This window comes from Trichosurus vulpecula, chromosome 1 (genome assembly GCF_011100635.1).
Source record: "Trichosurus vulpecula isolate mTriVul1 chromosome 1, mTriVul1.pri, whole genome shotgun sequence".
Classification (NCBI taxonomy): Eukaryota; Metazoa; Chordata; class Mammalia; order Diprotodontia; family Phalangeridae; genus Trichosurus; species Trichosurus vulpecula.
The window spans coordinates 326,538,257-326,551,457 of NC_050573.1; positions in this window are offsets into that span (position 1 = coordinate 326,538,257).

A 13,201-nucleotide genomic window follows, 5' to 3' on the forward strand; every position below is an offset into this window, starting at 1 on the left:
CAAAGACAGCAGAGAAGGTTAGTGGGAAAAGCTGCAGGAGTGGAAGGAGTTCGAGGTTCGGTGACTGCCCCCGGGACAGCAGAGGTGGGGCAGCTACAGCTGCTGTTGCTTCTGGCCCCAGGCCCACCTGGTGGGAGGAATTAAGTGGCAGATCAGAGCAGGATTGCACAGCCTGCTGAAGATATAAGCCCAGTTCGGGTTGGGGGTTCTTGGAGAAGAAGGAGTGCTGGTGTGGAAGAGCTGGTGCATCCCCCCCAAACATGGATCATAGAACTCTTTAGTCTACAAGCAGTCATACCCCACTGAAAAACTCAAGGGTCAAGTTAGTTGGTTGGGAATATGGCCAGGCAGCGAAAACACACCCAGATTCAGTCTCAGACTTTGGATTCTTTCTCTGGTGACAAAGAAGACCAAAACATACAGCCTAAAGAAGTCAACAAAGTGCAAGAGCCTACACCAAAAGCCTCCAAGAAAAACATGAACTGGTCCCAGGCCATGGAAGAGCTCAAAAAGGATTTGGAAAAGCAAGTTAGAGAAGTAGAGGAAAAATGGGAAGAGAAATGAGAGGGATGTGAGAAAACCATGAAAAACAAGTCAATGACTTGCTAAAGGAGACCCAAAAAAATACTGAAAAATACACTGAAGAAAACACCACCTTAACAAATAGACTAACTCAAATGGCAAAAGAGCTCCAAAAAGCCAATGAGGAGAAGAATGCCTTGAAAGGCAGAATTAGCCAAATGGAAAAGGAGGTCCAATGGATAACTGAAGAAAATACTACCTTAAAAATTAGATTGGAGAAAGTGGAAGCTAGTGACTTGATGAGAAATCAAGATATTATAAAACAGAACCAAAGGAATGAAAAAATGGAAGACAATGTAAAATATCTCCTTGGAAGAACCACTGACTTGGAAAATAGATCCAGGAGAGATAATTTAAAAATTCCTGGACTACCTGAAAGCCATGATCAAAAAAAGAGCCTAGATATCATCTTTCAAGAAATTATCAAGGAGAACTGCCCTGATATTCTAGAGCCACAGGGCAAAATAGAAATTGAAAGAATCCACTGATTGCCTCCTCAAATAGACCCGAAAAAGAAATCTCCTAGGAATATTGTCACCAAATTCCAGAGCTCCCAGATCAAGGAGAAAATACTGCAAGAAGCCAGAAAGAAACAATTTGAGTATTGTGGAAACACAATCAGAATAATCCAAGTTCTGGCAGCTTCTATATTAAGAGATCGAAGGACTTGGAATACAATATTCCAGAGGTCAATGGAGCTAGGATTAAAACCTAGAGTCACCTAGCCAGCAAAACTGAGTATCATGCTCCAAGGCAAAATATGGATTTTCAATAAAATAGAGGACTTTCAAGCTTTCTCAGTGAAAAGACCAGAGCCGAACAGAAAATTTGACTTTCAAACACAAGAATCAAGAGAAGCATGAAAAGGTAAACAAGAAAGAGAAATCATAAGGGACTTACTAAAGTTGAATTGTTTGGTTTACATTCCTACATAGAAAGATGATGTGTACGATTCATGAGACCTGAATATCATAGTAGCTGAAAGGAATATGCATATATATATGTACATATATATATGTGTATATATATATATATGTGAATGTGCACGTATGTATATATGTATGTGGAGAGAGAAAGAGAGAGAGAGAGAGAGAGAGAGCAGACACAGGGTGAGTTGAAGATGAAGGGAAGATATCTAAAAGAAATAAAATCAAATTAATGGATGAGAGAGGAATATGTTGAGAGAGAGAGATAGGGAGAGATAGAATGGGGTAAATTATCTCGCATAAAGGTGGCAAGAGGAAGCAGTTCTGTGGGAGGAGGGGAGAGGGCAGGTGAGGGGGGAATTGAGTGAATCTTGCTCTCATCAAATTTGGCCTGAGGAGGGAATACTCAATTGGGTATCTTACCCCACAGGAAAGAAGAGGGAAGAAGATAAAAAAAGGGGGGGGGTGATGGAGGGGAGGGCAGATGGGGGTAGAGGTAATCAAAAACAAACACTTTGGAAAGGGGACAGGGTCAAGGGATAAAATTCAATAAAGGGGGATGGGTTGGGAAGGAGCAAAATGTAGCTAGTCTTTCACAACATGAGTATTGTGGAAGGGTTATTCATAATGACACACATGTGGCCTATGTTGAATTGCTTGACTTCTTAGGGAGGGTGGGTGGGAAGGGAAGAGGGGAGAGAATTTGGAACTCAAAGTTTCAAAAACAGATGTTCAAAAACAAAAAAAAATTTTTTGCATGCAACTAGAAAATAAGATACACAGGCAATGGGGCGTAGAAATTTATCTTGCCTTACAAGAACGGAAGGGAAAAGGGGATGGGAGGGGAGTGGGGTGACAGAGGGAGGGCTGAATGGGGAACAGGGCAACCAGAATATACATCATCTTGGAGTGGGGGGTAGGGTAGAAATGGGGAGAAAATTTGTAATTCAAACTCTTTTGAAAATCAATGCTGAAAACTAAATATGTTAAATAAAAAAATTAAAAAATAAATACAGACCTAGTGATGGCATTGCTGGGCCAAAGCGTATATACACAATTTTATTGCACTTTAGGAATAGTTTCACATTGATCTCCAGAATGATGCGGTTATTGACAATTCCACAACAATGCATGAATGTTTCCACTTTTCCACATCCCCTCCAACATTTGTCATTTTCCTTTGCTGTCATATTAGCCACTTATAGGTAGGAGTTGGAATTTCAGAGGTGTTTCAATTTCTATTGCTATAATGAATAATGATTTAGAGAATTTTTTAATGTGACTATAAAGAGCCTAGATTTTTCTTCTGAAAGTGGCCTGTTCATATTTTCTGACCATTTATAAATTGGAAAATGACTTATATTCTTAAAATTTGACTCAGTTCTCTATATATTTGATAAATGAGGCTTTATCAGAGAGACATACAGTAAAAATCCCCTCCCCTTAAGTTTCTTGCTTCCCTTCTAATCATTGTTGCATTGGTTTTGTTTCTGCAAAACCTTTAAATTTTGATGTAATCAAAACTGTTCATTTTAAACCCCATAATGCTCTCTTATCTTTTGTTTGGTTATAAATTATTACCTTATTCACAAAATCAATAGGTAAAGTACTTGATGCTCCCTTAATTTGCTTATGATGACCCTTTATGTCTCACTTCCGTACCTATTTTGAAATCTCAGTTTACAATGTGAGATGTTAGTTTATACTTTATTTCTGACAAATTGTTTTCCAGTTTGCCCAGCAATTTTTTTCAAATCATGATTTCTTATCCTAAAATCAGATTTGGGGGTTTGTCAAATACTAGATGACCATGTCATTTACTACTGTATATTGTATACCTCATCTATTCTACTGATTCACCCCTCCATTTCTCATCTAGTACAAGATTGTTTTGATGGCTACCATGTATAATGCAATTTGAGATCTAGTACTGCCACTTGCCTTTACATTTGTTTCATCATTTCTCTTGATATTCTTGAACTTTTGTTCTTCTAGACGAATCATTATGATTTTTCCCATTATAAAAAATTTAAATTTGATTGTCATGGCACTGAATAAGTAAATTAACTTAGATGGAGTTGTCATTTTTAATATATTGACTCAGTCTACCCATGAGTAATTAATATATTTCTTCAATTGTTTAGATCTGGTTTTATTCACGTGAAAAATTATTTGTTTCGACAGGTAGACTTCCAAGTATTTTATATTGTTAGCAATTATTTTAAGTGGAATTTCTCTTTCTCTCTCTTCTGGCTATACTTTGTTGGTAATTGTATTAGGAGGGCAGAGTTTATAATCTCAAAGAGGATCATAAACATGTCTGAAACGTTCGGAACCGCCGGATATAAGAAACTCTCAAAGTAGAAGGCAAAAGAATCAAAACATATATTTAGGCTCCACAGTAACCAACCCATGAACCAGCAACCCCATTTTGATATATTGATCAAAGGCTTCCAGGCCCAATAAGTACGCCTTGAAAGAGTAACCAGGAGGCTACAGAGAAGCATGATTGCGTAAAGCAAAATCATGCTTCCCCCTCTATGGTAATAAGATTACCCACTGGCTTGAAGTCTTTGTTCAGCTTCCTCCCGTAGGTCAGCTCTGCTACTGGCAGCTCCTGCTTCAGCTGTGGCTGTGGCTGTGGCTGTAACTGTAACTGTAACTGTAACTGTAACTGTAACTGTAACTGTAGCTGTAACTGTAGCTGTAACTGTAGCTGTAACTGCCTCTGGCTCCAACGGGAGCTGCTTTTAACCATCCAGCTTCTGCGGGGGTGTAAGGTACGCCGGGGAAAGCACAGGCTCCCCCAATCTGCCCAAGCAAGGCGAAGGGGCTGACCAGAAAAGCACAGGCTCTTTCCATCAGCCCAAGCAAGGGAAGCAAGGTGAAGGGGCCGACAAGCCCACTCCAGTCCAAGACACAAACAGCATTCAGCTCAGGGGAAAAAGCCAAACCAGTCAAGGGCACTTGTTGACTAAGTGCTAAGGAGCCCATTTTTGGTTGCCAATACACTCCACCCCTTGTTATAGGATACATAATCTAATCAGCCATGTATCCTAGAACATACATTGTGATCCAATTACAAAGGAAACTAAAACATATCATTCATTATAAAGCAAAACATATCATTTGGTGACATTCCTAAATATTGGTTTACGATTCAAATGTGATCCACCCCTAGGTCCCAGCAAGATAATCTTTTCAATCAATCATCCCCAAAATAATTATTAATAATTCAAATGTCCACCCCTAAATCCTTGTATCCATTACATAGGATCAATAATATCATAATAATAAAACAACACAGCAAGGATAACACAAAATAAGTAAACAGAACACTATCATCATTTCCACCCCCCTTGAACGATTGGGGCTCAAAATCTTGGGGTGAGGGGTGAAGGTCTCATTTTCCATAGCTTCTTCATGCTGAAATTGGATGTAGAGATGGCCCTGCCCCCAAAAAGTCCCATTCCAGAGATCATTTCTTTAACGAGCTGGCAGGAATTCCAAGAATGCTACATGCTTAGGCAGTCACCGGAAAGTGCAGGGTGCTTAAGCCTGAAGGAAACAAAACTAGCAACAAGGTTAGCCAAAACAAAGGACAAAAAGAATAGACAAGTATGGACTATAATTCTTCAAATAAAATCATCTCAAGTTTGGTTGAGATTTCAGTTATGCAAAGATCCAACATCAGAGCCAAACTCAGGTGGGAAATGTTTCTTTTCAAAAGGAACATAATGAGGAAGCCAAGAGGATCCCACCCTAGATAGAGACTAAGATTGTCCTCCCAGCCTTTCCCCAAATGTACAAGTTTTCATCCGTTAATCACACAAAGTTACCTTTCCTCTGAGTGGCTTATGGCATTTACCAGCATCAGCCATACCTGTGGAGTCTGTGAATCTATTATTATAACCTATTCACGGTAAAATATATGGTTCAGGGGTACGATTTGGTAATTATTTTCCCCTGAATAGACAACTGTTACAGTGTTGTCCTTCCCATGGGCTATAACTTCTGCAGCCTTTGGAATATCATCTGGCTTCCGTTTTACCCATACCTTAGCTCCTGACTTTATTCTATCAATGGAGCAAGACCCTTTTGCCCCTCTAGTAGTTATTTTGGGAGGAGGGTCAGTTTTCACAAAGGGTATTTTTTCACAGGGGATAATAATGACTTGAACCATCCTATCATTTCTACAAAATTGTACAGGTTTTTTACCCATATTCTGGAGTGTCACAACAATTTCTTTTTGATAATTAGAATCTATCACTCCAGCCAATACATGTATTCCTTGAGCCGCTAATCCTGGTTTAGGTAATATCCGTCCAAGATGATTCTTGGGGATTCTCATACATACTCCAGTAGGGGTTTTTCTTATCTCTTTCCTATTTAACCTAAAATTCTCTATACAATGTAAATCATATCCTGCTGAACCAGGTGTTCCTGGACTTGGTAGTGGGACATCTTCCCTCACAGTCCAAAATTCAATGTTTTGGATCTCACATGTTTGCTGTTCTCTGATCTGCAGATTTGGGGTCATCATTCTGGCTAGAGGTGTACTCCCCCCTAAGGGCCTATTATTCAAATTACGTAAGGCAATAGACAAATTATCCTTCCAATGTCGATATGAATTATTTGAGCTTAATTTTCTCAGCTGTTCTTTCAACAATCCATTCATTCTTTCAATTAGCCCAGATGCTTGTGGGTAATATGGAATATGATATATCCATTCTATATTATTCAACACACAATATCTTTTCACTTCTTTGCCCTTGAAATGTGACCCATTGTCACTTTGAATCTGCATTGGGGTTCCATAATATAAACTTACAATATCTAGAGTTTTACAGGTGTTTTTCTGAGTTGCGTCTTTATAAGGACAAGCCACTAGTACACCTGAATAGGTGTCAACACACGTACATACATATTTACATCCTTTATCCTGGGGTAGTGGGCCAATATAATCTATCTGCCAAATTTGGGCTGGAACTTTTCCCCTTGCTATTTCTCCAGTAACTATCCTAGGAAGAGTTCGTTCTTTTTCTAATTGGCATATACAACACTCCTCTGTTATTTGTTTTAACAACGCATGAGAAATACTGATACCTCGATCCTGTGCCCATCGATGGGTGGCCTGGACCCCTAAATGGCCAGCAGTCTGGTGGACCCATCTTGCTAAGGCTGGGTCATCAGTTGGAGTCGGAGTAGGGACAATACATTCAGTAGCAATCTTTGCTAGTCGATCCGCATGTGCATTGTACTCACGTTCTGGTGTGGTCAGGGTTGCATGAGCATCAACATGAAAAACTGACAGATCTGTAACCAAAGACATGTCCCATATATTTTCCCATAACTCTTTACCCCAAACTTGTTTGCCATGAATCTCCCAATTCTGATTCCTCCATATAGGCATCCACGTAGCTAATCCATTAGCTACCGCCCACGAGTCAGTAAATATATGACACTGTCCTCCTTTCTCTGCTCTGATGGCCTGATGCACTGCCATCAGTTCAGCATATTGGCTACTTCCACCTATCCCAGAACTTTCCAGAGTTCTCCTTGTACAGGGGTTATAGGCTACTGCTTTCCAATGTCTCTTCTGTCCTAAATATTTTGCTGTCCCATCAGTGAACCAAGCATGTTTCTTCTGTTCTTCATTTAGTCCGTCATATCCATTATTCCATTTCACTAAGGATGGTACCATCTGTTGCTTAGATTCAAGGGGCTTTTCATTGCTCTCAGTATCAATGTTCGCCACAGATTCATGTAGAGCAGAAACTCCATTTTTGCCTGCTCTGGACCTATTCTGAATATACCACTTCCATTTGATTATGCTTGCCTCTTGTGCATGTCCAATTCTGTGAGAAGCTGGGGTACTCATTACCCAAGTCATAATTGGAATTCCAGGCCTTAATATCACTTCATGACCCAGAGTTAGTTGCTCAGTTTCTACTAAAGCCCAATATGCAGCTAACAGCTGCTTCTCAAAAGGTGTATATTGCACTCCAGATGAGGGCAGTTTCCTTGACCAAAAGCCTAAAGGTACACTTCGGCTTTGTTGTTTTTGCCACAGACTCCAATTTGCATAGTCATCTTGTACAGTCACTTGTAACTCCACTGGCCCATTTTGCATAGGCCATAAGTCTAGAGCTAATTGAATAGCAGCCTTTGCTTCCTCAAAAGCTCTACTTTGTTCAAGTCCCCAGTCAAATTCATATTTCTTTCTGGTGACTTTATACAAGGGTTTTAAAATCTGTCCCAAATGTGGGATGTGGTGTCTCCAATAACCAAACAGCCCTATGAACTTTTGGGCCTCTTTCTTATTGGTAGGGGTGGGAAAATCCTGGATTTTTTGTCGAGCTTGTGGGAGAATTTCTCGCAGTCCTCTATTCCACTGTATCCCCAAGAATTTTACAGTTTGAGCTGGCCCTTGAACCTTTGCGGGGTTGATTTCCCATCCTTTGCTTTTCATATGGTCAATTAATAATGCTAAACTCTCCTCCACCTCCTTTATATTCTTTCCCTGTATCATGATGTCATCTATGTAATGTGTAAGCTGTACACCAGGTAACTTTAATTCATCCAAATGTTCAGCTACAATCCTGTGGCAAATAGTTGGGCTATGAATATATCCTTGCCGCAGGCGTGTAAATGTATACTGTCGGCCTTGCCAAGTAAAAGCAAACTGATTCCATTGCTTGGGGTCTATTGGGATTGTAAAGAAGGCATTGGCCAAATCAATAACTGCATACCAAGTCCCTTCACGTTTTTGTATTCTCTCTATTAAAGTAACCGTGTCTGGGACAGCAGCATACAAGGGAGGAGTCACTTTGTTCAGCTGTCTATAATCTACTGTCATCCTCCATGTTCCATCTGACTTTCGGACTGGCCAGACAGGGTTGTTCCATTGAGTAGTTGTAGGGACTAACACTCCTGCCTCAACACATTCTCTTATAGTGTTGGCAATTTCATCTTGCCCACCTGGCACACGATATTGCCTCAAAGTAATTATTTTAGAAGGTTCGGGCAAAGTGATTGGATCCATCTTGATTTTCCCCACTAAGACTGCATTAATGCCCATTTTCCTCACAGCAAATTGGTATTTCCCTTCGGGTAAATTTAAGGTCATACCCTTCAATATGTCTATTCCAATGATGTATTCAGGAATAGGCACAATAACCACACTATATTCTTTCTTGGGCAACTGTCCAATTTTCATCATTAATTTAACTTGCCTGGCTGATATTTCAGTCCCTCCTAGTCCTGTAATGGTAATAGGAGTTCCATGGCTGAACTTGTCTGGATTTCCATAAATAAGGGTGGCCTCGGCCCCAGTATCTATTAATGCCTCAGTTACCGTACTTGACCCATTTTTCCAATATATGGTCAAGTTAATGTGAGGTCTGCAATCCAGCCTGTGTATTTCCTTAATTTGGACTGGGATTCGGCCTGTTCCCTAGTATTCCCTTTCATGTGATTCACTTGGGTTTGAAGGTTCAACATCTGTAGTATTTGCAGGAGCAGTTCTTATTTCCCTATCTCTCCTGTTATCAAGGCCTTTATCTCTGTACATTCTATATAATTCATTGGTTGGAATTCCATCTATCATTTCAAAACCTACCCCTGCTCTCAATAAAGCAGTAAACATTTCTTTCCTTGTTACTCTCCTTTGGCGCCAAGTTTGCTGGTTATTCACCCTTCTCTCTCGAGGAGATCTATCCCTTCCCCAGTCACCTAAGTCATGTAACTGTAAAATCTTATTTATCACTGTTGTAAGACGGCTCCCTACTTCTCCAAGTAATAAATTCAAAATTAGTTGTTTATAAGCAGGGGGAGCTGTCCTAATTATTAAATTCCTATGAGGCAGTCCCATTGGATCATTGTAATATTTGTCTGCAGTTCCTATCATAATGGCAGTCTTCATTACCTCCTCCTTTAGTCTCATGATACAATCTCTAAGTGAATACCAGGGTCTGTGCTCAGTGGGCCACATAGAATCAGTAGCATATCTCTTATTGCATCCCACAGGGCTAATGCCAACAGAGTAGTCCTGCTATCACCATCTCCTTGCTGATGATGTTCCCTAAAAGCTTGTTGAACTAGAGGATCATGGCTGATACCTATGAATCTCATGCAGTCTGTCCTATCTACTGATATTCCACTGGCCCCTTGATCACTGAGTCTTACCATCCAAGATATCAATGGTTCTCCTATTCTTTGGCTGAATCTACTCAAAATATCTGTGACCTCTTGCGGTGAGAAATCTTCCTGAATTTCCCTTGTAACTGAATCTTCACCTCGGGTTTCTGTCTTCCTCCTTTGTATGGGTCGAGCCCTTGTCTGATCATTTAACCATCTCCTATTCTCTGTGTGAGGCACATCCTGAACCCCAGTAGTGTTTTGTGCCTCAGCCCCTAACATTGTATCATTCTCCCCCCACTCACTTCCTCTGCCACCATGGCTAGGACGAAGCAGGCAGTCAGGCTCTTTCTGGGCTGGGTTGAAATGCACTCTGGGCTTTTTTGGTCTCCTGTTGCTCTTAGCCACATTAATAGAAAAGTTCTCATTTGAGTCAGTTTGGTCTCCTGCTATCTGAGATTCCCCTTCTTCCTGTGGGGTAGGAGTGCCCCCATGTCTTTCACTTAATCTCAATCTTTCGTATACTAGCCGGTAGGCTGATAACACTATCCAGCTTTGCCTAGATAGTGATGCCCCTGACTGAATCCCAACTTCTCGTAAACACTTTTCCAAATCCCTAGGATCTCCTCTCCGTAGCCTTGGTTCCCAGTTTTCACAGGGTCCAGCTTTTTTAGCCAATTCTTTTGCTAGGGAGGAATAAAATGGATCCTCCCATCCTGGGATATTCATCTCTTCCTCTGGAATTGTTCTGCTTCTAAATAGAGATCTTATACCTAGCGATCCCATCCTCGTCGCCAAATGTATTAGGAGGGCAGAGTTTATAATCTCAAAGAGGATCATAAACATGTCTGAAACGTTCGGAACCGCCGGATATAAGAAACTCTCAAAGTAGAAGGCAAAAGAATCAAAACATATATTTAGGCTCCACAGTAACCAACCCATGAACCAGCAACCCCATTTTGATATATTGATCAAAGGCTTCCAGGCCCAATAAGTACGCCTTGAAAGAGTAACCAGGAGGCTACAGAGAAGCATGATTGCGTAAAGCAAAATCATGCTTCCCCCTCTATGGTAATAAGATTACCCACTGGCCTGAAGTCTTTGTTCAGCTTCCTCCCGTAGGTCAGCTCTGCTACTGGCAGCTCCTGCTTCAGCTGTGGCTGTGGCTGTGGCTGTAACTGTAACTGTAACTGTAACTGTAGCTGTAACTGTAGCTGTAACTGTAGCTGTAACTGCCTCTGGCTCCAACGGGAGCTGCTTTTAACCATCCAGCTTCTGCGGGGGTGTAAGGTACGCCGGGGAAAGCACAGGCTCCCCCAATCTGCCCAAGCAAGGCGAAGGGGCTGACCAGAAAAGCACAGGCTCTTTCCATCAGCCCAAGCAAGGGAAGCAAGGTGAAGGGGCCGACAAGCCCACTCCAGTCCAAGACACAAACAGCATTCAGCTCAGGGGAAAAAGCCAAACCAGTCAAGGGCACTTGTTGACTAAGTGCTAAGGAGCCCATTTTTGGTTGCCAATACAGTAATATATAGAAATGATGATTTATGTGGGTTTCTTTTAGATCCTGCAATTTGCTGAAGTGTTGATTATTTCAACTAATGTATTAGTTGAATCTTTAGGATTCTCCAATATACCATTTTTTCTTGTGCAAAAATGATAGTTTTGTTTCCTTTTCGCCTATTTTTGTTCCTTTGATTTCTTTTTTCTTGTCTTATTGCAACAGTTAGCATTTCTAGACTAATATTATATAATCATAGTGATAATGGGCATTCTTCTTTCATCCCTGATATTATTGGAAAGGCTTCTAGTTTATCCCCATTACAGATAATGCTGATGGTTTCAGATATTTATAATTTTAAGGAAAGCTCCATTTATTCCTATGATTTTTACTGTTTTTAATAGGAATGGTTCTTGTATTTTGTCAAAGCCTTTTTCTGCATTTCTTGAGGTAATCATATGATTTCGTTGTTTTTGATATGGTCAATTATGCTGATAATTTCCCTAATATTGAATCAAACCTTCATTCCTGGTATAAATCCCACTGAGTCATAATGTATGATCCCGGTGATATATTGTTGTAATCTCCTTGCTAGTATCTTATTTAAATTTTTTGCATCAATATTCACTTGTGAATTGGTCTTTAGTTTTTATTTCTCTGTTTTTGCTCTTCCTGGTTTAGGTAGCAGTATCATATTTGTGTCATAAAAGAAATTTGTAGAGAATTCTGGAAAGATGGTAGAGTAGGTCAGAAAATTCCAAGCTCTCAGGACTTTCCCCCCACAAAAAGAGATAAAATAGCAACTTAGGGTGAAAAAAGTGCAATAAAAATAAATAAGAATAGAGGAACAACAGGGTCTTCCTGAGACAATTCAAGAAGATCTGATGAAAAATCCCAGGACTAGGTTTGGTCCCTGTGAAGAGTAAACACCTTCAGGCTAGGGCCCACATTAACAACAAGTGACAAGTCACTTAAACAACAAGCAGTAAGCTGTGGGGATAGCTGGCTTGTGAGGCCACCTCAGACCCAGCTAACAGAACTTTTACCTTCTGGATAGTGACGGAAGTTGGGTGTCTAAGCAGGGGAAGATCAAGGGAAGCTCTGCTGACAAGGAATTCCAGACCCAGCTGTGCTGTGCAGAGCAGGATGAGAAGGAATCAGTACATGCCCAGTGAGTGCAGAAGCAGTGGAGCAGAATGCCCCTGGCTGTGGGCACTTACAGGAGGATGGAGGTTTGGTTTTGGCTCCAGGCTAGAGGGGAGGACTGAAGATCTGAGGCAAGAGGTGCCATCTCCCATATGCCAGGGCTAGAGGTGATTGCAAAAATTAAGCTATTACTACAAAAAATGCACAGGCAAAGGAGAAAGAATCCAATCATAGAAAGTTATTATGGGAATAGAGAAGACCAGAGTTCATTCTCAGAGGAGGATACTGAAGCAAAAAAAAAAAAAACCCTGTTCTACCCCAAAGAGTAATTTCATATGGTCACCTGACGAAACAAATTCATAGAAGAGCTTTAAAACATCTTTAAAAATCAAATGGCAGAGATGGAGGGAAAAAATAAAAAATAAGAATAATCCAAGAAAAACAAGAAGATCATGGAAAGTTATGATCAAAAAATGAATCTTGATACAATAATACAAGAAATAATTAAAGAAAATTGTTCTGAAGCATTAGAACAAGGGGGAAAAGTAGAAATAGAAAAAAAATCCATTGAATATGACTTGAAAGAGATCCTATGAGGAAAACTCATAGGAATATTATAGTCAAATACTGAAAATACAAGTTCAAGGATTAAATATTAAAAGAAACAAGAAGAAATCAATTTAAATAAGATGATGCCACAATTAGAATCACACAAGACCTAGCACCAGGGACATTTAAGGACTGCAGATCTTGGAACACTATATATTGAATTGCAGAAGAACTGGGGCTACAGCCAAAAATATCATACCAAACAAAGATAAGCATACTCCTGAATGAAAAAAATGGACATTTGATCAATAGGCAGATTTTCAAGACTTTGTTAAAGAAAAAAAAACACTTGAAATTAATA